Here is a 26,443-nt window from a genome sequence, read left to right as displayed (position 1 = left end):
GGCCTGGTCTAAACTTGTGTGCCTTCGCGTCGTCGTGGTCTGAACCTCCGTGCTCCTGTTCGAAACATATGTCTGAGTCTCCGTGCTCGTGTTCGAGGTCCTAACAGTGTCTGTTACGCTGCGTATGTTGTGGGCTTTATTAAATTAAAGCCGGACGCTCCTAGCGTCTCCGTTCTAAAAAAACAAAAAGTGGGAAAGAGGAACATTGGATGCGCTGTAATCTCGCCAAGGCTCGTCATATTCACCATCCATGCTTCAAAGTTTACCTTTTTATGTAGTGCTAATAGATTGTTCGTGTTGGAACCGCTCTCTTTCTCTCACTCACACAAATGAAGGTGGAAGATGGAGCACACAATTTTTCCGGCACACAAACGCCTCGGCCGCACGAACGGCGCCTCGGCCGCACGAACGGCTTCACTTTACTAGGCACATACCCGGGCGCGGCAACACACCGCAGCCTAACCAGAGGAGCTCTCTCACAGCCGACCGGGCGCATACCACGGTCCCGGCGGAGACTACCTCATCTCTGGCTCCTAGGTTCGGCTCATACCGGCGCATCTTGATCAGTACATTGAAGGGCTTTTTATACCCGGACGCACACACACCTAGCTAGCTACCACATCTAAGGTCACCACGCACGCACGCATGACCCGGCCACCACCGGCCACTAACTCAACTAACCCACGCACGCATGCACTGGCTCTCCTACATGCACGTACGGGTAGGCCAAGCTAACAAACTCTTGACTTGATCTTCTCCTAGACCCACTCCAGGATCCAACCGACTCACCAGACATGCAACTAGCTAACTTGGCCGACTCGCTCGTCACGGCGATCGACGCAGCCATGCACCGGGGCCTTGCTCGACGCGCACACACATGCGTGGCTTAGGTCTAACATTCTCCCCCTAAGCCACGACCTCACCGCGTGGCCTGCGAGCAGGAGCCCCGACTCGTTGTCAACGTCTTGAACGCGTCCGCTCGTCGCTGTGGTGTGTCGCCTGTCGTCATCGTCGTCACGCCCGCGGACTCGACCTTGCACACTGGCCCCGGTCACCGCCGTGCCTGCTGCACGTCCGCGGCGTCCTCGCCGCGCCGCCATGGCTCACCGCGCCACGTCCCTCGTGGTCGACGTTCCCGGCCGCTGCGCCACGGCCGCCGCGGCCTCCATGCCGCCGTGCAGCGCCTCCACGCCGCCGCACCATGACGCGCCGCCGCCTCCGCGGCCTCCGTGCTCGCCGCACGTATGGCGTCACCGCTCGCCGCCTCCGCCACGCGCCATGACAGCCGCAGCGCCGCCCACCTTCATAGGCCGACACACGGCCCGGAGCTCCATCGTGCAGCCGCCGGCGAGCGTCGTCACCACCGGCACGGCGAACTCCGCCCAAGACAACCAAGCTCAGGATACCAAATGTTGGAACCGCTCTCTTTCTCTCACTCGCACAAACGAAGGTGGAAGATGGAGCACACAATTTTTCCGGCACACAAACGCCTCGGCCGCACGAACGGCGCCTCGGCCGCACGAACGGCTTCACTTTACTAGGCACATACCCGGGCGCGACAACACACCGCAGCCTAACCAGAGGAGCTCTCTCACAGCCGACCGGGCGCATACCACGGTCCCGGCAGAGACTACCTCATCTCTGGCTCCTAGGCTCGGCTCATACCGGCGCATCTTGATCAGTACATTGAAGGGCTTTTTATACCCGGACGCACACACACCTAGCTAGCTACCACGTCTAAGGTCACCACGCACGCACGCATGACCCGGCCACCACCGGCCACTAACTCAACTAACCCACGCACGCATGCACTGGCTCTCCTACATGCACGTACGGGTAAGCCAAGCTAACAAACTCTTGACTTGATCTTCTCCTAGACCCACTCCAGGATCCAACCGACTCACTAGACATGCAGCTAGCTAACTTGGCCGACTCGCTCGTCACGGCGATCGACGCAGCCATGCACCGGGGCCTTGCTCGACGCGCACACACATGCGTGGCTTAGGTCTAACAGTTTGGTGGAATTGGAAAATGCGAAGGTTTAAATTCGAACCAGTATTTTCAACCATCTTAGGATACTTGCCATGAGTGTGCCAGTTATTCTGCTAGCAAAGTTGTTGAGCACCAGAGGTGAAGCCTCTGGCTAGTTTGATTTGTTATTGAAATTCTCAGTTGTATGGAGATGATATTACTTTTATGTTCTCTGTGTTAATCACGAAATTGTCTTATTCTTGCCATGGGGGTGCATAGGTGTGTTGTCTATATGTAAATTACCAACACTGATAAGTGATGCGTACTTCTGTTTTTTATGGAATTGCAGCTCCTGTTCTTATGTATTGTGATCCTTAATTAGATCTTCCTCCATAGAATGTAGATAATAACAAACCTTTTTATCAGTATACATTTAACAATCTCTAGCTTAGGTCTGAGCAATATATAAGGAGTTGAATTTGGCAGTTTAAAAATATTAATGCTAGCTACTGATCGCGCCCTGCAGCCACTTATGCACTACTTTTCCCTTCTTCCCGCCTCTCTCCCTGTTGCTAAGCTTGCCGCCGCGACCCTCCCTGTCAACATCGCCCCTCCTTGTTATTATATTTCTGAGCATAGGTAATGTCCATAGTACGCTTTGCTTTTAGGATGTAGTTTTTCCTTGTGTGTTGATGTAGTTATGGTGTCCTTTATGATATAATTTTATGTACTGACATATTGGTTTATCAAACTGAGATTTGTTTCATTGTGTTGGCAGACCGTTCTCTTAGGGTATCATTTTTTTTGGTGACCATTCTCTTTGCTACGTGGGGTGTTGTGGTTCGGGACGAACCGGGGGAAAATCTACTTGGATGAGCTGACAATGGGGGCTCTCCTAGTCGTGTTTGAAACGAATCTCTCTCCCTCCCTGTCCCTCTCCCTCCCCCTCCCCCTCACAGCTCCTCCAACTCTGCAAGAGGCTCTTCATCTATCCAAAGCTGATTCTTCTCCATATGCAGCTATAATCAAGGACATCAAGTACCAGCTTAAGCTTTGGTTCTCCAAGCAATCTGTTAGTTTTTGTAGGCGAACTTCAAATATGGTAGCACATGAACTTGTGAAACTTGGCCGTTTATGCTTGCCTGGTGATAGTACTGGCTGGAACACTTTTGTATCACCCTCTATGGCTGTTTGTGTCACGGGTGATCTGCTCGTACACCGTTAAGTTATAAAGATTTGCTTTCCCTAAAAAAAATTTTTTGGGTTGAACCTGATCCCTCAACACGAACAAACCCGTGGAAGGTTGAGCTAGCCAGCCTGCACACGCCATACTCCAGCTCCATTCATGTACCCATGTGCATGGCTGCATGCAATTGCAACAACGGCTTTTTTTATTCAGCACTAGATAAGTACACATACATCATCAGTATATGAAGACAACTTAATAAATAAATAAAAATCAGCACTACATCAGAGAAAAATTCAGTGTAAATTTAAACAACAACGACAGTATAGCATCAATGGCAGTACTTTAGCAGTCGCGGCCGTAGTTTAAAACCAAATTCAGACATTGCTTAGAAACAGCAGAATTCTGCAGTGAACACACTATAGTTAAATGTTTGAATATGTCATCTTTTGAAACATTTGCATAACAGTAAAGCAACCAATCCTTAGTCTATTTCTTTTAGAACACTCAGACTTTATAGAAAATGAAACCACCAATTACCATGATCAATAACAGTATTTTTTTTTACTAAAATCACACTTGAAAATGGACCAACATTAGGATAATGAACAGAAACACACCTAACTATAAAATCCTTATTTGTTGTGATTAAAAACTTATTTACTGTTGAAAAAACACTATTTTACACTAAAGTACATACTGTAAGTAGCTAATAAAAACATCATTGAAAAAACATCTCTCGCAAATTACATGATGTGTGATATTTCTGAACTTATATGTTCTGAAATCAATGGACTAGATATTTCTTTCAAACAGTTAATATGTAGTCAATTCCCCTTATCACAAACACATAGCAAAAGAATAGGACGCCGATAACGCCCACACGTGTGGGCGTTAAGGGGTTAGCCCACACGTTTTGTGTGGTGTCTAAAAGGATCAGCCCACACGCCTCTTTTTTTCCTCGCGGTCCCTCTCACACGCCTACGTGTGGGCAAAATAGATAACGCACACACGCCCGTACGTCAGGCCTCCTACCTCATGGTCCCGCATGCCCCCGCATGATAATCACCACGCGCCTCGCAGTTGCCATGGTCCGGACCCTCTTCCATGTTCGTTTAACTGCAGTTGCCATGGTTGCTCAACTGCAGTTGCCATCTCAAGTCAAGGTCAAGTGCTAGATGCCATTTTTGGACAACTGCAGCTGTTGCCATGTATGGTCTGGTTTACTATAGTTGCCATGATTTGAAAACTTTAGCAGTTGCCACCTACTAACACTAGGTAGTTGCCGTTTAGCGCTACAAAGAGACATGGCAAAATAACATGTTTGGGTAAATGTCATGTGCTTACAAGCACACTAGGGCAGTTGTCATGTACCCTGCAAAACACATGGCAACTAACATATTCGGGTAAAAGAGAGAGTTGCCATCTGCTTACAAGCACACTAGGGCAGTTGCCATGTACCCTGCAAAACACATGGCAACTGGCAGCTTTGGTTGTGGGAGAGGAGACGGGCGTGTGGGCGAACTGATAAATGCCCACACACCAGCCCCTGTGCGTGAGTGAAAAGTGACGTGTGGATGAACTGCTAAACGCCCACACCCCGGTCCCTCCGTGTGGTGAAAACGGACATGTGGGCGACCAGATGAATGCCCACACACCAGCCCAGTCCTACGTGGCACCACAAACATGCCAAGGTTCATGCAATCACAAACGGACGTGGATTCACGCGTGTGGGTGAGATGCAAACGCCCACACATGTGGGCGTTAGTATTTCCGAAAGAATATACAAGTAGAAACCAAGACATGTCCCAATTTGAACAGGAAAGTTGAAAGCAATATTGACTTAGCTAGCGGCAGTAGTGGAAACTACTTGTGCATTATTGACTTAGCTAGTATCAAACAAAAAAACGCGTATGCGCACACGTAACTTTTTCCAGTAGCCTACCTTAGCTTGGATCTGCAAGTATGGGTCTTAATTCTAAGACAAACACCTAATTAATCCTTGACAGGGACATACCTACATCCGTAGCCCGCTAGCTAGTTGTTGCATGCAACTTCATCTCTCCATGCGTGTCCCCTAACTAGAACCATCTACATCACAAGAAAACTCATCAGCAGTTTGAGTTGTACTATATATCCCAAGATTTCTTTCTTTCTCGAAAGAAAGAAAGTTAGATCGAGAAAGGACGTGCTCTTACCAAGATGGCAGACCAAACCCACAAGCCTTGCTGGCCACGACTGCTACTGCATCATTGAAACGGCACAACTTTGGGACTCCTACTATGCCTGAGTTGTAGATAAGGAGAGGAGGGTGCGCATCGAGCGAGAGAGAAACACGATGAGGCGTTGAATGGGAGGTCGATCCGCGCGAGGCGCGGAAGCCATTGGGTCGCATGCTGCATGAGGAGAGGAAGGGAGTAAGGCTGGTCATAGTGGGGAGTAACTTATACTAGTGTCATGCATATGACACTAGTCTAAGTTACTATCTTCATAGTGCAAAATAACATCGTAGTAGTGTCATAGATGACTTCATTTATTAGTTTGTAGGCTCATATTATATTGGGAAGCGCTATGTTACAGTAACATATTAGAGCATGGTTAATAGTATAGCCAGCTGCTGGCTACAAGCCAATGCCATGTCATCTACCGCCCATCTTATAGTCAACATGTACAATAGTAGATCAAATAAGTGTACTTTTTTTTATTATGTGGCCCACCTTTCATTCTCACAAAGTGCCTAGGAGCACGTGCTAGAGCTGGCTCTTCACGAAGAGCCCGCTTACCATCTCTCCTCTTCTCTTTCCTCCAACTAAGCAGAAATATACTAGTTTATTCCTTATAGCCCGCTAACTCAGCTCTATTATACTTGCTCTTATGTTACTACTTCTCATTAACTACTTGCCACATAAGCAAAAATTTCTTAAAGTGTGCTATGTTACTCGCTAAGTTACTCCCACTATGACTAGCCTAATAGAGAAGGAGCCGGAGCCTTATTTTAAGGGAGAATTAATACCTCGTTGCCATAGTAGGGAGTACTATAAGAGGAGTAATAAGTGGAATAAATGGATACTGGTACTAGGATGGAATCCATCTGACGGCGGACTAATTCCTTCCTTGCCGTGATACTGGGACAGTTGTTAATTAACAGCCTGGAGAGTAACTTTTGCATCTCTCTTTTTTTAACTTAACATTTGCATCTTCTTTTGTCTTCCTTATTTTGAGGGGCTAATAGCTATCTTACTTGGAAGCAAGCTGCGAGATCCCATATATACCATTCATCCAGTTTCAGTCTAGCAACCTCTATTATACGTACCCTGATTGGTCATGGCCATGGCCTTTGTGTTGGCTTGCTACTGACTGGTTGGTTGAACATGGTCATGGTCGTTTGTGTGTTTCTGCCTCATGGATCGGCTAGGAAGCCACTTGTTTTTCTGTCGAGTATCAATAATGTGAAGAATTGTATGCCTAAACAGAAAAAACAGTTCTTCTTTAGCATATCACTCTCAACCATCACTACAACTACAAAAAAATACACTTCCGTGATGATACGTGTTTGTCACAGTAGGTCACGTTTTCTGTCATGCATGTACATCCATGACAAATTTATGACAGAACCAAGATAGTCATACCTGTGCTGTTTATAGAAGTGTTCCATGACATTACCAAAATTATCATCACGGAAGTGTCCACTTCCATGACGATAAATCGCGCGTCACAGAAGTGCTTTCGTCAAGGGTGACCGACACGTGGCATCCACCGTAACGGAACGTCGTTAAGCTATCGGATCCGGTTTTGGATCCGATAAACCGCTACACTACAAGAAATTTGTTAATACGTGACAGTTCTGATCCGTCATGGATCGATGGAAAACTGTCAAGGGTGCCTGTCCATGACGGATTTGAAATCCGTCATGTATATCGCGTCATAATTTGACACCGTGCCTTACATGACGGTTCTTGTCCGTCATGGATCTGCCCTAGGCCCGCCCAAGCCCAATCCATTGTGACGGAACAAGCCGTCATGGACCAATGCCATGTAGGATTTTTGATTGCCCAATTCGAATGACGTGGCCACCTACGTGCATATTATTTTCCGTCACAAAATTCATCATGGTTGAGCACATTAGCCTATTTCTTTGGACCCAATATTTACCCAATACGTGTTTAGAATAATGCATTTCACAAATCCAAATGCTAATTTTGGCCCAAGAGAAAGTATTCGCAAAGTGTATAACATTACACGGTTCAACACATATATGCAACAATCTGTATGTATCTATAACATAGCAGTTTACAAAATCATCAACAAAATGATAACCTGTAATATATATTGACAAAAATATATCACACACCATGCGTAGGAATGATTACAATTCATTTTACATCAATAGAACATACAAACTATCAAGGCTATTATTTAGTTTCTTGCTGTCGGCCCTCTTGATGGCAACCATCATGTTTTGGCTGATTGTGATAAGCAGCACCAAGTAGCCGTCTTCCCAATCTTACCTAGAACCTTAGATATTTGTAGATATGAATAGATAATAGAAATAATATAAAACAACAAATATAAAAATGAATTACATGTTGTCCAATGAAAAATTAATCCAATGAAAAATGTGTCAAATGAAAAGTAACAAACCATCACAGAACTAAGTACTATATTATTTAGCTTGTTATTCGTGTTGTTGTCGTCCTGAAGGCAACTATCATTTTATCATCATACCTAGCATATTTACAACATTTGATACTTGTGATATGAATAGATAGTTGAAATAAGATAATTAGAACACACAAAAAGAAGGAATTGCATACTGTCCAAAGTTCTTAAATCTTACAATTCCTACAAATGATAATAACAAAGTATCTACACCAAAAACATGGCATCACTAACAAACAGTATGCACGACGCGAAGCCTCTGATCCTTGAACCGGTCGGTGTAAACTTCAAATGTTCGTATGTCAACAAGTTTACACATGAAACTCAAATGTTTATGCTGCAAGTTCATCTCAAAGCACTGACAACAGTGAACAATGCGTAACATATTTAAGTGGTATAGAATCATCAAGAAACTTTAAGAAAATGTCAAAGGAGTGCCATGTAACAAACAATCTATTTACATGGTTACAGGAAACAGACTAGCAGCAATCTGTGAGCACATGTCTCTGTTACATGTGCAACTCTGGCACATACATATAGTTTGACATTTTCTTTATTTCTTAATATACAAGGCAAAGCTTTTCCCTCTTTCAGAAATAAGAAGAGATATTTAAGTGGTATAGAGTCATCAAGAAACTTTAAGAAAATGTCAAAGGAGTGCCATGTAACAAACAATCTATTTACATGGTTACAGGAAACAGACTAGCAGCAATCTATGAGCACATGTTTCTGTTACATGTGCAACTCTGGCACATACATATAGTTTGACATTTTCTTTATTTCTTAATATAAAAGGCAAAGCCTTTCCCTCTTTTGGAAATAATGTGAATCACATGTCTGGAGTAACTACTTACAGCTATCATTGCTAGTGTAATGATAACGACATCCTAATTGTTCTTATATTCAGCTAAGCAGAACAGGTGGACACGAGGTAGATTAAACTAGCTAAAATCTTAGCAGAGATACTCCCAGCAGAGCCATAGGTATAAGAGGTGTACATATGCTTAAGCTAAACATATCCTTGATACTTAGAAAATCTGTAACTCATAGGCAGATATTTAAAATTAAAATATTAGCTATACTTTATTGGGATTATAGTTTTATATTGATGCTAACGAACAAGTTAGGCAATGACAGAAGAGTTCGGAATATGTATTTACCTACTGTATTCTGTCACCATGGATTGCCGTTGCAGGGAATCCTCTTTTGTATAGCCAATATCTCAATGAATCAGCTTCTCTTTTTGTCTCCACGAAAACCAAAACGGCAGCAAATAATGCCTTGCCGGTGAGTACAACAAGGCGATGAACAAAATATGTGATATTTGCTGCAAACAAATGATGGTAGTAAGTACATTTCACGGATCTGACACTAAACTTGTATATGTAATTAGTGCAAGAGCGAGAGTAGGCGAGGAGGACTGATCAACCAAATGATAATAACAAATAGAAACTTTGTACATAATATATAACAGAGCAGCAGTGTAATAGCAGCTCTAGTTAAAAATCTTACTATTGGTCAATCAATTGAGTGAGATTACTAAATTACTTTTATTCCACAAACAAGAAAAATCAAAGGAACCAACAAGAGCATCTCAGGGGCATTTAATTATTAAATTAGTAGTTGCTTAATAAACTAGCAGATCTCACAAATTCTACATTGGTAGTGGTCGCACGGTGAGAGAAGGAAAAGGAAATAGCCAACAGAACTAGTCTATCGTTGGCTGTAACTTGTGAGTACAGGAAAACGAAGTGGCCAAATTTTCTGCATCAGATTCAGTCCAAGAAAAATGGATAGCCCCTGGAGAACTACGCAACAGTAGAGCAGCAATCACTTTGAAAGAAAGAAAAAACAGGGCGAGAGGGTCGACCTTCTTGTTCGCTGGGGAATCATGGTGATCGGAACAGAGGACCTCGTCATCGATCTCGAGCGAGGGCCCCGGTCATCAACATCCATCGAACCGGAGAGGCAGGGAGGTCCTGCTGATCTGAATCGAAGCAAAAAAAACTTTGATTGGGGATGCGGGAGAAAAGGAAGTGATGAAGGAGACATGAGACGATGGGGGAAGAAGGGAGAGACCTTGTGTGGGGCCTCGACATCGCCGGTGAGGTCGAGGTCGGGCCTCCCGCAGGTCACGGTCGTCATCCTCTCCTTGTCCGGCGATTGCTGCTCCAAATCTCCTGATGGGAGGCAGCTACGCAGCTTGGCAGACAGAGGAGGGAGGCCTCTCCCGCAGATCCAAGGCGTGGTTCGTTGGTTGTGAGCAGCAGAGGCGCACCAAGGCGGCTAGGGTTGGCCGCCGCTTCCATCAGGCGCAGCAGCCGTTGTCACCATGTAGATCTCGGTCCGTCATCATCGCTTGGAGGCGGGGAGGGGGAGGGGGAGGCGTTAGCGAAGGACGGGATTGAGGAGAGGTGAGGCGTGGTGGCGGCGGATTGAGAAAGAGGTTGGGGACGGGAGTGACTTAGGTTTAGCTTTTATACAGGGAAATGTTTAGGCTTTAGGCGGGCTTTGGTGGGCTTGCGGGTCTATACTACGGGGTTCATGACAGATTTTGAAATTGTCACCGGAAATCCGTCATGGATTAACAGGTTTCTTGTAGTGCTAACAGCCCCGACCAATGGGGATTTTCCACGTGTAAAATCATCATTGGCTGGACGAAACACGTGTCGGCTCACCGTTGGGACAGATGTCGTCCACTCATTGGACCGAAGGCGCCTATGATACGTCGACACGTGGCACGGCCCAACAGAGGCCCATTCCTGTGAAAAGGCCGGCCCGTTTGACTTGGTCAAAAGGTGGCGGGTCGCCCCCCGGAAAGCCTGTTAACGGCATGTTCGCATATATATAGCCCATTTACAGCCCGGTAACCTAGGGCCCGTTACGACCTATTCGAATTAGGCCCAGTAGCGTCATCTGGGCCGTCCAATATGATTCCAGCCCATTTTAAGTTCCGGTCCATGTATGGCCCATGACGTCTTTCGGCCCATGTGAGGCCCTTTGTTACTCTTGGCCCATTAACGGCCCGTGGTGAAACTGGCCCGTAATGAACAGTGTATCACTTTATACCCATTAACGGCTCATTAATCCATTGGGCCGTTTGCAGCCCATGTTACCTTTCGGCCTTCTCAGGGCCCATTTATTCTTGGGCCCATTTCCAGCATTCAGTTACTTACGGTCCGTTACTACCATTTTCTGCTTGTGGGCCAAATTCAGCCCGTGGTTACAGTCGGCCCGTTTGTGGCCCGTTAATACGTTGGGCCATTTTCATAGCGTCATCAAATACGTCCTATTAACGACGGGCCGTTATGGTCGGCCCATGAATGGACGACTCCAACTCTAGCCCGTTTACGGCCATAATGCGGTCTGTTTTTGGCCCATGTTTGGCCAATCGATCATACGACCCGTCTAAGGCCCATTGATGATATGGCCCGTAGAAGGCCCATTGTTTCTACGGCCTGTAGAAGGCCCATTGTTTCTACGGACCGTAGAAGGCCCATTGTTTCTATGGCCCGTAGGAAGCCCAGTGTCACTACAGTAAATATGTAGCCCATGGCCTGTTAAAGGCGGGAAACTAGTATAGGTTTAGAACTGCTAATGTCCCAAGATGATTATAGGCCCACGTTTTGGCCCATATGAGTAACGGGCCGGCCTGAAGACCGACAACACTGAGATCCACTGAACCTTCCGGCCTAAATTACAGCATACCGACCAAAGAATAAACCTAGACTATACAACAAAGAAATTACGGCATATTACATCCACTGGGAATCAAAGTTCACTACCGGTGATAATAAAGCGCAACATGACCGCGGATTACATACACTGGGCATCAAAGGTCGCCACCAGTGCATATAAACGCGCCGACAAAAGAATATACAAAACTGAGAGCACTTCAGAAGGCACTAGACCTGGCAAGCTCGGGCCCCGCAAGCAGCCGAACAAGCTGATGAGACCTTAGTTGTGTCAACGATAGATGCTTCATCCCTAGCTGTATGGCACCATAGTGCGCAAGGCAGTCCCATGACATCTTCATTACATCTTTGACTTCAAGTCGGTGCTGAGCTGAAGCAAGCCTTTCCGCTTTAAGTTGAGACTGAAGAAGTCGAACTGATTGAGGTAGCGACTGCATAGAGGTTGTCTCACACCTGCTGGTGAGTAGCTTCAACTCACTGTCTTCATCAAGACAGGACCTTGGGGTCATCTCGCTGTCCTCAAGATGGTTTGGCTCACTATCTTTCCTAAAGTTCTGCCTGGCATAAGAGATACGACTCTGAAAGAGAAACAAGGAGACACGTAACAGGTTTCACAATTATATAAGTAAATAAATGGATCTGTTCTGCATAAGGAACATGTTTTTACAACTACAATTTAAAACTGGTAGTTGTTGCAAACATCCAATCAGATGTAAACAACAGTGGAGGAAATGATGCCTATCCAAATCTATATAGAACAAAGTTTGAAGGCTTGAGAAAGATGAACTTACATTACATGTTAACACGGGCTGGACAAAGCCCTTCTCCATGTTGATGGAAAGATAATTCAATAAATTCCCCAAATAAAATTATTTATAAGCGTTGCCATTATTCTATATTTTGCAAAGAGTAAATATAGATCAAATAATATTGGAAGAAATAGAGGATAATGAAGCTCAGGTGTAGACTGATGATACATAATCAAATAGCAATTAATTAAGTACAGTGTTACAAGGCAAAAGGTACTGACAAGAGGAATGCAGACATCAACGTGTGAAGTGGCATCGACTTTATTCAACATTTTGGTAAGAGTAAATGTAGATATGATAATTTGGAGAAAGTGGAGGGCAGGGTAGATAAGATGCAGAGTAATGCTAGACAATCAACTATCTCGCGATGCATGTACAGTAATACCACCACCGTCCGTTATTAGTTGCCGCTCAAATGGATGTATCTAGCACTATTAAGTTCTAAATACATCCAATTGATCAACAATTAATTCGATACAGAGGGAGTACATGACAACAGGTACTTACATGAGCAATCCTAAACTTCATAACCATTGTGTTAATTCTACATTTATCTAAGAGTAAATATAGATCTTATAATTTCAAGCAAAGGGAGGATAAAGAAGCGAACATTTACAGTGATGCTACATAATCAAACAGCAATGAGTGTAAGTATGCTGACAAAGGGCAAGAGGTACTGACAAGAGCAATGCAGAGCCCAGTATTGTCGTGAGATCCTATGATCCTTTGAGCAAGGAGATTCATCTGAAATTAGTTTTCATACAAGAGAGAAGGTTAGGCACATGCAGAAATTTAGGAGTTCAAATTTTGAATTGATATCATAGACAGTACCTGACGCTGGGTTGTCAGCAGTTCTAATAGGGGTTTGGCCACTGGAGTAGGGGTAAAGTCTGTTACAGTTGGGCCTGTGTTTTCTTTGGCTGCTGATCTATCTGATTTAATAGGTATCACTACCTTTTCCAAATACCTAGTTTGTACTCCTTGAGGATCTACAATCACCCTCTTCCTTTTGGACATCTATTACGAAAGAACAACATTTGACTGGAAAAACATAGTATGACGACACATGGAATAGGTACAGAAAATGGATAGGTATGGCATATACTCATATATGATGCTTAAACTAAGCAGATGGTGTAACAAAGTAGAAGTAATGCAAGAGGTTAGATGCAAAATATGTGCGACCAATACAACCTTGCCAAGTTAGAGCATGCACCTTGATGGGTGAATAAGATAGGCCATCCTCCACCATGCCAAGTTTGTTAGCCAGTGGATTGTTCTGCAATATTCCTCTCGTGCGCCCATTCTCGATAATGTTCAATACCTGAGATGCATGAAAACATAAAAACAAGTGAGATTATCTTTGTAATGCAGAAATGATTCTAATCCAATACTTCCTCCCTGTAAACCCCTTTGTGCTATCTCTGCAATTCTTCTAAGAGGTGCCATGCATGCTATAATTTGGTGTGTGCATTAATATAATGTGGCCTACTACTCAAAATATGCGAGCTCCAGAAGTGATGATACTTCGCAGATGACATCTTCAACATATAGTAAAGAAGAACAAGTCGACCTGACCTGACAGATTCAAAATATGCTAAGGGAGAATAACCCGACCTGACCTGTCGACCGCAAGAGAAGAGGATCATCTTAAAGAAGAGCAGAAGAGCGAGCAGATTGAAGATATTACAAGTCTTTCTATACAATGTCGGTTGGCCACCCATGATGAACGAGAGCGCACAGAGAAATACTATTCCTTCCGGTCTCTCAATATGTGGCTCACATGCATTTCGAAACTAAAGTAGGAACACTTAGCTGACCAATTAAACATCTCTCAGTTTTACTAATATCTGCATAATATCAGATTTGAATTTGTACAATTAAGCTTGTTTAGCTCGATGGGTGGAGCAGTGCTATTACGACACGAACCACGTAGGCTGATCGTGGTCATCATAAATTGGGGAAACCGTAAGCATGATGAGTATAGTGTTGACCGTGGTAGTGGGATGGCAGATCTGAAGCTGCAAACCGCGCAAAGGGTAGTTAGCAACTAATATTTGCTTTGAAATAACAACTAAGATTTGGTTTGGACAAGAAAGTACAGTCAACAAGTGACAAAGAAATGCAATTCTGCTGTCTCTCTATATGTCGCGACATGCATTTGGAAACTCAAGTGGGACCTTTAGCGAACCAATTAAATGTGTTTGTTAACTAATATCAGTATCATATCACAATCATATTTGAACAACTAAGCTTTGGAATTTTGAGTGTTGTGTTGTTTAGCTTGAAGGGTGGAGTAATGCTAGTATGACAGAAAGCACCTACGCAGATCATAGTAGAGTAGATAAAAGGGGAAAACCCTAAGCATCAAGAGTAAAATCAGGAAAGTGGAACTAGCTGGACCAGTGGGTGGCGCACATGCTTTTCGAAACGAATATAGGAACATTAGGTGAGCATTTAAACGTTCTCTGTTTTAGTAATATGAGCATCATATCAAATTCGTATTTCAACACGTAAGCTTTGGAATTATGAGTGGCATGTTGTTTCGCTTGATGGGTTGAGGTCGCGAGGAGCAGTGCTAGCACGACACGAAGTAGTGAAGCACCTATGATGATGGTAGTGAATATAAAGGGGGAAACCATAAGCTTTACGAGTATAGTGACCGGTGACATGGCGGATCTGAAGGTGCAAACCGGACAAAGCTACTTCGCAACCAATGTTTGCACTCAACTAGCCACTACGATTTGGTACGGACAAGAAAAGTACAGTAAACAATTTAAGATCTATTTTCCGGGTGAGATCAATAACTTAAGCACATATGGAAGAGTACCACCTCTCTTGCGACGCGGGTGCGATGGCTGTCGGCGGCGGGGAAGAAGACTTTATATGGCAGACGACCGGGTTGGGGGATAAATCCTGTTGCCGTGAACGAGGCAGTCGTAGGAGCGGTAACGGCAAAGTGGACGACGGCGCCGATGAAGCGAGACGACGTGATGAAAGGATCCTGGTCCGGCGCCGTGGATGAGAGACGTCCATCTCTTGCAGTGGACGACGGGGTAGGGGTAGCGGCTCCGGCAAGGTGGAGGATGGGGTGGCGGACGGAGGAGGCTGGCCGTAGTGGGGAGGTTGTCGTGGCGCCGACGGTGTATGAATGGGGAAATTGAGGGGGAGGGGTGATCTCAAACTTTGGGATGCGCTTGTCTGAAATGTGGCAAAGTTACGAACTTATCCCCCGCTTAAAATTTCGGACATCATGTCGGTTGGGGATAGGACGGTAATCTCACATCTCCCAAATATTTGCCGGTAACGATTTCGGGCGAGGAGAGGGTGTTTTGCCGTCCACGGTGTATGAACGGGGCTGACAGGTAGGGCGGTTGTGTCACATCCGAGGGAAGTTACACATCTGCCCCTATTTAAAATATTAGCCTACATCAATTTCGGACGAGTAGAGTTTGTTTTGCCGCCCACCGTGGATGAATGGGGAAATGGAGGGAGAGACACATGTCTTTCGGACGAGCTTGAATCAAATGTGTTTTGCCGCCCACGTTTGGCGCCCACCGTGTCTGAATGGGCTCAGAGGCCGTCGTGTCACGTCTGATTGAAGTTACTAGTCTACCCCTATCGACAGCAGTGTAAATCCGGTCAATAAGGATGTCAAGTGTCAGGGGCAGACAGTAATTTCCATCTCGCAAACACTTGCTTCGGGCAGCCCACAAATGATAGTGGGTGTTTAGCCGGTTCGTTCAAAACTTGGGAGAATTAGCAGTCACGTTTGCCCTGGGCCCTGGCAACTAAATCCAAATCCAATTTTTATTCGATTACGAATATCCACAGATAATTCTACGTTTTGTTATTTATTTCTTCAAAACCACAACAAAGATTTATTCCACCTTTATATATGATTATGATTTAGAAATGCCGTGATCTTCGAATTCAGTAGGTTGGATACACTTTGAGTCAAACTGTTATTTCATCCAATACAATATGCTGACACGAAAAATAGTTCACCTTATGTCAATCATACAAGTACTGAGGATTACCTCGCCTAAAAAATTCGGATCATTACAACACATGGACAACATAGGGGGTCTTACAACATAATCCATTCAAAGAAATGACACAACATGCAAGTACAATAATCTAATGACAATTTCAACTGCTATCTAAAGAAGAATTGGGATTACCCTGGGCTTCAGATAGCAGAAGCAGCAGGACCTCCTCCGTCTTCAAATGCAACATTCTTACTTCCTCCAATTCTTGGGTTGCTTGCATAATGCGTGCAGCTAATTGCATAATTTCCAGCTTCAAGATCGAGATTACCTCATTCATGGCAGCCACACCATCTCTTTCTGCCTCTAGTAGAGCCTCAAGAACTATAATATCTATGCTCAGACTGCTCTCCGGCGGAGTTGCCTCTGAACTGCTACCATCTAGTAACATGGATGGCGCACTGCTTCCACAAATAGATTCTGGGGTTGTACATTGTGTCCTAGTGTGAACGTCATCCTGAAAGGTTTCCGCTGGACATAAGTAAGAGATAGTTATCGCATGATCCAGGCAGTAAGCTTACATGGTAAATGACATATGAATTATTGCCGAGCATGGCAAGCTATATTTAAATGGTTCGAAGCAGCATCAGCCGAAAAGAAATTAAAATGGTAAGATGAAACTAGGGATGTAAGTGGCAAATAAACGACATCCGCCAGTCCCATCTAGTTAGTTTTTGCTAGCTCCCTGGTTCATTTTCCTCAAAAAACAAAAACTCTTTTGATCTATCATACCACCAGTGGACTTTAATCGGGATTAAACGGGACCCAGTTGACATCCCTAGTTGAAAGGGAGTGTACCACCGCTATATTTAAGTTGCCAAGGCATCTAAGCAGTTGAAATAATCTGAGAAAGCACTTAACAGTGTGGCCTCATATAAACTACGAAGACAGTCTTGTGATGAAGTTCAGAGGAAAAGTTAAGGACTCAAATGAACTAGGCATGCATTTCTTTACGATAGTACATCAGGCACTGCTGACATATTGGCCAACTCAGGTATAGCGTAACAAGTAACAAACAAGCATTCGAATCAAGCAATACAGCAAAGCAGACAACAGAACTATTTGTTATTCTGTAGGATTACAGGTTGAGGGCACAAGCTAAGAAAGCAGCCCACACGCATTACATTTCACATGTACTAAAACACACTGGCTTACCATATGTTGCTGTGAAGCCTCACTGCTGTTGCAATGTTCTTTGAAGATATCGTCAGCATCCCGAGGTTGCAAATCTACTTGTTGTAGTTTATTCTGCACCCTCTATTTAGGTAAAATTAGTTTTAATCGCATGCACTGGTTCGAATTGATCATCAATGGTTCATCTAAACTAATGAAAGAAGGGTGTGTGCATACACGACAATATATCTGCTTCACTCTATTTTTATGCTTGTTCAAGGTGCCAGCCCCAAAAGAACTGTTGGAAATATGCCCTAGAGGCAATAATAAATTGGTTATTATTATATTTCCTTGTTCACGATAATCGTTTATTATCCATGCTAAAATTGTATTGATAGGAAACTCAGATACATGTGTGGATACATAGACAACACCATGTCCCTAGTTAGCCTCTAGTTGACTAGCTCGTTGATCAATGGATGGTTACGGTTTCCTGACCATGGACATTGGATGTCGTTGATAACGGGATCACATCATTAGGAGAATGATGTGATGGACGAGACCCAATCCTAAGCCTAGCACAAGATCGTGTAGTTCGTTTGCTCAGAGCTTTTCTAATGTCAAGTATCAGTTCCTTAGACCATGAGATTGTGCAACTCCCGGATACCGTAGGAATGCTTTGGGTGTACCAAACGTCACAACGTAACTGGGTGGCTATAAAGGTGCACTACAGGTATCTCCGAAAGTGTCTGTTGGGTTGGCATGAATCGAGACTGGGATTTGTCACTCCGTGTAAACGGAGAGGTATCTCTGGGCCCACTCGGTAGGACATCATCATAATGTGCACAATGTGACCAAGGAGTTGATCACGGGATGATGTGAGTTACGGAACGAGTAAAGAGACTTGCCGGTAACGAGATTGAACAAGGTATAGGGATACCGACGATCGAATCTCGGGCAAGTAACATACCGATAGACAAAGGGAATTGTATACGGGATTGATTGAATCCCCGACATCGTGGTTCGTCCGATGAGATCATCGTGGAACATGTGGGAGCCAACATGGGTATCCAGATCCCGCTCTTGGTTATTGACCGGAGAACGTCTCGGTCATGTCTGCATGGTTCCCGAACCCGTAGGGTCTACACACGTAAGGTTCGATGACGCGAGGGTTATAGGGAAAGTATGTACGTGGTTACCGAATGTTGTTCGGAGTTCCGGATGAGATCCCGGACGTCACGAGGAGTTCCGCATGGTCCGGAGGTAAAGATTTATATATGGGAAGTCCTGTTTTGGTCACCGGAAAAGTTTCGGGTGTTATCCGTAATGTACCGGGACCACCGGGAGGGTCCCGGGGGTCCACCAAGTGGGGCCACCAGCCCCAGAATGCTGCGTGGGCCAAGTGTGGGAGGGGACCAGCCCCAGGTGGGCTGGTGCGCCCCCCCACCAAGGCCCAAGGCGCATGGGAGAGTGGGAGGGGGCAAACCCTAGGTCCAGATGGGCCTTAAGGCCCACCCTAGTGGCGCCCCCTTCTCCTCCCCTTGGCCGCACCCTAGATGGGTTTGGGGGCTGCCGCCACCCCTGGGGAGGGAACCCCAGATGGGGGCGCAGCCCCTCCCCTTCCCCTATATATACTGGAGGTATTTGGGGCTGCCAGACATGTGAGAACACCTCTCTCTTGGCGCAGCCCTTCCCCTCTCGCTTCTCCTCTCCTACGGTGCTTGGCGAAGCCCTGCAGGATTGCCACGCTCCTCCACCACCACCACGCCGTCGTGCTGCTGCTGGACGGAGTCTTCCCCAACCTCTCCCTCTCTCCTTGCTGGATCAAGGCGTGGGAGACGTCACTGGGCTGCACGTGTGTTGAACGCGGAGGCACCGTTCTTCGGTGCTTAGATCGGAATCAACCGCGATCTGAATCGTTACGAGTACGACTCCTTCATCCGCGTTCTTGCAACGCTTCCGCATCGCGATCTACAATGGTATGTAGATGCACTCCCCTTCCCCTCGTTGCTAGATTACTCCATAGATTGATCTTGGTGATGCGTAGAAAATTTTGAATTTCTGCTACGTTCCCCAACAAGAACAAATATTTTGCTTGATGGGGTTGGCAACTCCATAATTAATAGAAGCATCAAATTAGTCATGCAACTTCGGAAGATCAAGAACACACAAAAAAGTAATGAATAGAGGCTCGTGGCAGTGATGTAATAGCTAGCATCAAAAAATGTAGGGTAAAACAAACAAAAACCAGCGGAACCACATGCTAGTTTGCTGATGTGTAATTAAGCATAGAGAACATGAAGAAGTCGGATGGAACCAACAGGTGGCATCAGAACAACACCATTATCATAAATATAGCATGTAAGAAGTAAAATAGTAGGCAGTGATATCTAGGAAGTACAGTAATACTTAGGACAAAACTAAAGCATATTAACTATATGTGCACTGGTATATAATTTAGCACATGTAACATGTTCACTGCCAGAAGTATGGCCCTGCAGGTGCAAGCAGAATAACGTGTCTCATGAAAAACTGAATGATGCCCTGAAGAAATTCAAAGGTGCGGTGCTTATGCTAAGAAAGTGAACGTAGGCGCCGGCCCTTGGATAATAGTACCTGATTCTCGGTGACGTTTGGGTATCGTTGGCATACTTGATAGCTAAGGATCGTCGATGGTGCTCATGTTGCGGTTGAGTTTGGGCCGGCAGTCTCCGTCACTGAAGCGGCTCCGGTGCTACGGTTGCGGCGCCTGTCGACATACAAGAAAGCTCATCTGTGGTAAGTGAACAGTTGCACGATAAAGAGAAAAACCAAAGGAGTGCAGATCGAAATAACCTGATGAGGCTGCGGCATCGGTAAAGCAGGGCCGGTGGAGTTGAATATGGCGTCCGTGGAGCGGGTCCGCTGCAGTGGACGAAGGCTTCGGCGGGTGCATTGTACAGTGCTTTCGGTGAGGCGGATCTGTTGCGGCGGACGAGGGCTTGTATGAAGGGCCAACGAAGGGACGGACGAGGGAGTCAGTGAAGGGCCTACACTATGGTGGACGAGGGCACCGGTTAAGCAGATCCGGTGTGGTGGACCATGATGGCGGTCAAGGAGATCTAGAGCGGTGTACAAGCCAGTCGCTGAAGCGGCTCCGGTGAAGTGGTGAGTTGGCAGTTGGGGGTTCCAAGGTGCGGAAGGTAGATCCGTCGGGGTGTGAGGTCCATCGCTGCGGTGGAGGACTAGATTCGGCGGCTTGCCGTGGTTCGGGGGGTCGGGGAGGGGAAGGGGAGGGACTCCGGGGAAGAATGTTGGGGGCAAAGAGGGGGAAACAATGGAGTTACCAAAGCAGCCCTTTTCCGTTCATGTGGCAGGGGTAAAACAGGAATATCGCAGGGCTAAACTTTCGGGCGCAAGATATTTCGATGTGGCTGGAAGTTTGAAAGCTTTTGGCGCCTGAAATTATATTCTGCTCTTGTACGGCCGACTATGATATCATGGCCGAGAATTAGTTTGTTTTGCACGCAAAAAAGTGCATGTTTTGAAAATCATTGTCTCCAACTCGAAACTTAGATTGTCCATTCAATTCAAATATGGATCATTGAGGTACTACAAGCAAATACCAACATATGGTCCAATTCAAATGAAATTCGAAATGTGTTTATCCTAAATATGATGACAAAAGCAAAAATGTGTATGTGTATGAATAAAGTGGATGATTACAAAGTTTGAACATGCCCGTATGTGTATATCTCTAGGTTTGATATATGAATTTGAAATCAAGAAATCCCGGCTTAAAAATGTACCTCCGTTTAAATGAATTACAAAAGCTAATGATGGAGTCGAATTCCAAAATTCCAATGTTAGGTTTGTAATTCTAGTACTTCAAAGTATATCACGCATGTTCAAAAGTATTGTTATCTCATAGTCCAAACTGTGAAACAAATTGATCAACCTTGAGTATACACTATTGACCGTGTATATCTCAATTACGCTAAAGTCCCTCAAATATAGACACCTCACTCTTTATCTGAAGCCACCCCCCCCCCTCGTCGCCCCCCACACACAGAGAAGTCGTTCTCTCCCCCAAACACCAACACACGAGCACATTAACACCCCTCTCTCTTCTAAAGTCCGGACCCCAATATAGGTCTCTATCACTTTGCCTCTTGGGCATGCACACATCTCTTCCCCCACTCTCTAGCTAGGTCTCCCGGCATCTCTCTTTCCCAAGCACACACACTATGTAGAGTGTATCTTTCGCATACACACAAAACGTTGCCCCCAAACGTCTATCTCCCTAGTTATGTGGTTCTTGCACACTCACCTCACACACCACCCCCACTGCAAAACAAGCACACTTTGTCTCCTTGTGCACCACTCTCCTCTTTCTATCTCTCCCACATGCGGACCCGCCCCAGCTCCTCCCTGTATACATATATGTCATGACTCTTTCCATAGCTCCCTAATGTATCATAGTTCACGATCTCGCACATTGTTCTCTACACCATCTATTCTAGATCTCTCATGAAGTCCCTATCACACACACGATGACTCGCTTCCCTTGCGTCTCCGTACATAGGCCAATTTCAAACAACATCAACATTGTCTCCCTATCTATACGCCATTTATGGACACAAACGCCCCCTCTCTTCCTCTCTATCTCTATCTCCGTCGCTAGCTCTCTCTCTCGCTCTCACACCCCTCTCCCACACACAATCAATGTGTCTTCCAAATAGTCTGCTCCCCCCGCCCGCACCCATGCTATCCCGCTACTACACATGTCACACCATTCCCCCTTCCCTTATAATGGGTTTACATCATTAGTGGTCTCTCTACTCCACATACACACACTCCCTCTCACACACAAACGCGCGCACAAACACACACAGACACTCACAAACACCCATTAATCTGGATCCTCATCTCTCCCCATATCCGCATGTGTATCTCGCACACTCACTCTCTAATTATGTATATGTGTCTCCACGTTACACAACAGAAAGCCCCATGTACATGTCTCTCTCTATCCTCCACACACATAGACACAAAGAATCTGTTATCATTGCCTCAGTCTCTAGACATATCACACACGCACTCTCTCTCTCTCTCTCTCTCGCAAACACGCTCAACAAGGGTTTCCCCGTGAATAACTTACCGTCTAGTCATCAACAGTCGTGGCAGTACGGCGAACACGAGACGTGAAAAAGAATAAATCTACACGTGCTTAGACCACCTAGTATGACTACTAGGACTAGAGCAAGCCAAAAAGCGCGCCGCCGTCACCCCCTCCTTATCGGCGACGGGAAAACCTTTGTTTTGCACAGTCCAACCACCCGAGAAGTCATTGTGCTAAGGCCTCACATGCTGAGGTGTTGAATAGAATGTAGATGCTAGTTTACAGAAACAAGTATCGATAATACGTTTGTATCTCCATACTTATATTTCTTCTCTTATAAAAAACCGAGTTGGTGATGATGGTACGCGTGCCATCTTGCAATATAGACCGTCCGATCTATATCTGACTGATGGAAATTAAACTAAAAGATACCCGCACCCCTCTCCACATTTGCAGACAAGGCCTTCCCTCGTTCATCCTTATCTCCAACAACCTCATTGTTGAGCAATTAAGAAAGGAAGCCTCTGGAACAAACTGACCCGGTGGCCGCTGCCGGCGTCGTCAATCCCCATGCCTCCGCTCAGTCCAACCACCAATCACCACCACGCCCACTCCTCTTCACCTTATCTCCTATTTCTCAAGATATCATTAGTTTTTACACATGGGATTACTCCCGCATGGGTCAATCACAATGAGTGTTTTTATAGAAAAATGCATCTTGATGTTCCATGCAATGCACGGATCTTGCTAGTACTCCTACAGAAGACTAAGTGGGTGATGATGGTGTGTCTGCCATCCGTCGTTTGTGACCATTAGATCTACATCTAACGACTATGAGGTAAGTTGTTGCCTTTTCTCACAAACATCCCACTTGTCTACCAATTTGCAGAAAAACCCATAATTAGTATCTTAAAACCAACCACATCCCTCCCTGACCTCACCAAAACAGCCCAAGGAATATATTCTAATTGAAACATAATATATCTCTAGTGATATATGTATATCAAAATTAGAGTGTTTTGTATCAAGTTTGTGAATAAGTATTATTCTAATTATGATTCGTTGGAACGCACATGAACATTGCTAGTATTTCAAACCATGCAAAAAAAATTCCCTAGTATTCCATAGTTTCGAGTTCTCCATCAAGATATTAGTCACTCATGGTTGATATTTACTTTCAATCATGTACACATATGCACTATGTAACTAGCCTTGCTTATTGGGTTCCAAAGCTTAACTTTCACTCCTACTTACAATATGTAGAGTATTTAACAAAAAATATCACTTTCAACCAGCCCTAGGAAGAATCTATTGTACGAAAAATAGCAAAAACATACCCAAAATTTCTTAATCCACGCCAAAAACTACTACCTACCTATTAGGTTAGTTTAAACCCATTTATGACAGGGTTGGCCCACACGTCCATGCTGACGAGGCAGCTTAAACCAACACATTTTGTTTGACCGTTGACACGAGGGACCCACATCTGACCTTCTATCCTGTTATTCCCCCTCAAATCATTATTTTTCCTGAACATTACTTCAAACAGTACTGATGCGTGTTCGTCGGTGGCGCCGGTGATGAGCGAGTTGGCCGCCGCTCCGCCGGACGGGCCGGACGCCGCGCTGGCCTCCGCACGGGTTGGCAGGCTGGCCCAAGCGTGACTCACGAGCGAGCAAGCCGCCGCGCTGGCCTTCGCTCGAGCCAGATGGCTGGCCTTAGCGCAGCGCGCGGCAAGCCGCCGTGCCAATCTAGCTAGCAAACCTTGCAGACAAGCAGCTGGACGGAGCTATCTTGGCTAGCTAGCGGCCGCAAGCGCCGGACGAAGCTGGTATCCGGGCTGTTGCATGATGGGCTCCGCACCGCCGGCGGTTTTGATCTCACCTTCTGCCGGCGGCGGTAGCTGCGTCCCATGGCCGAGGATGACTAGGTGGACGGGCCGGAGGTAGGAGGTCACTCGGGGATTTTTGTGCAGACTGACATGTAGGTCCTACAAGTCATAACGCCCGGTCGAATAGAAGGCGTTGACTTAATGGGCGACATGGGCCCTGTTTGGATACTCTAAGTCAGAGGTTAGATTCTAACCCTGAACTAACTCTAACCAAAGTGGTGTTTGGATGGCAGGGTTAGATTGACAACAAATGTATCCAAACAGGGCCATGGGTTGAAACGTGCCTATAACGACACTTTGTAGAGTAGTCGTTTCTTGGTAGGGCTGGTTGGTAAGAGCATGCACAATGGTTGATAAGGTAGTCTTATCTTAAGTCTGCCACGTATGCAAGTGGTAGTAGTTTCTTGGCATTATTAGTGGTTTCTTGCATTATTAGGGGTTTCTTGTAAGGAACAATGTACTACTAGCGACAAAAGGCGATTCTAGGTTGCGTTGTACTCCAACGAGTACTACTAGTGGTCGCGGGAGTGTATACCTCGTTTTGTGGGTTTGATCCCGGACGAACGCAGGGCGGCCTTTTTTTTAAATAGTAACTTCGTTGTGAGCCAATATTTTACACGGGTAGTTTGAGTTTTGAAGTCAAACGGACGTGCGGCACCACAATCTGGGTGCACTGGATAACCTAGCCACGTGAACGGGTTTTCCTTCCCAGCATCTCGTGGCTCGCGTGCTCGCCCTAGCCGCACCTCGCTTGCAGCTTCCTCATCAGCTAGTACCATATTTAAACTAGCGCCTCACAATTAAGCCCGAGGAGCCGGAAAAGCCTGCCAGGGCATTGGGAACTGTGCAATATGGCTCTGTACGTAAAGTGATCTACTACTACTCTATAGCTTGTGGCGTTGCACACATGGACTTCACTCCATTATCGGCTCTACTATAAAAGAAATTCCTCTTGATGTGTTTTTTTTGAAACGGAGGCAAAAGCTTTGCTTCATCTCATTCATAAAAAAGGAACTACTAAGAAAGTTCGACGAGGTCTATTACACCTCCACAAATGGAAGCGAAAAGCCTAGTCTCGCCGTATCAAATAACTCAAATGTTCTGCCCCGGCAGTAACCGTTGCTGATAAACAGGCTGCTAGTGTGTGCGTGAGAGGAGCGGCTGAGTAGGCCAGCTACATGAGAGGAGCGGCTGAATAGAGCACCGAGAGTACCCACTAGGCCACTACGCAGGTATACTTTCCCTGCATTGATAGTACAGCGATGGTTCTAGAGAACAGTAGTAGTACCCTCCACTTCCAACTGTAGCTCCTTGGCCCTGAGATTCAAGAGTTCAAAACTGGTGCACTATACTAGAAGTACAGTACATAGAACTAGTAGTACCCTCGCACTACTAGTTGAGAAAGTAGTACTAGTACTACTACAGTACGAGTACGTACTCCTCCGTCACATAATGTAAGACGTTTTTTGACACTAGTTGGCGTGTACAAAAAATAGCAAAAACATACCCAAAATTTCTTAATCCACGCCAAAAACTACTATCTAGTGCCAAAAATTTCTTACTAGTGCTATTATTTGCAGTATAATGCAATCCCAAAACGTCCCATAATGCTAGTACTAGTAGTAAATAATAGCCTCACCCCTTCGCTACAGTTGGAAGGGACGAGGCCCTGCGGTTACTACGCTCTTATCTCCTCCTCGCCAGTTCCCTCCCCCCGAAGAGAAGGCGGTTCATCGCTGCTCCCATGGATTCGCCAGGCGGTTCTCCTCCTCGTCGGGGCTGGGAGACCTTGGACGACGATCCTCTGGGAGAAATCGCACACTGCTCCAACGTCCTCACTGCCGCAAGACTTGGTGCTTCCAGCACCAACTATTTCAAGACGGTGCTTAAAATGGCTTGGGAAAAGGCCATGCTTGTTGGCCTTCCATGCGTCCTCGAGGCGAAGGTTCTTCTATGGGACAATCCTTTG

The sequence above is a fragment of the Aegilops tauschii genome, chromosome 7 (genome assembly GCF_002575655.3).
Source record: "Aegilops tauschii subsp. strangulata cultivar AL8/78 chromosome 7, Aet v6.0, whole genome shotgun sequence".
Lineage (NCBI taxonomy): Eukaryota > Viridiplantae > Streptophyta > Magnoliopsida > Poales > Poaceae > Aegilops > Aegilops tauschii.
This window is presented reverse-complemented; position numbering follows the sequence as displayed.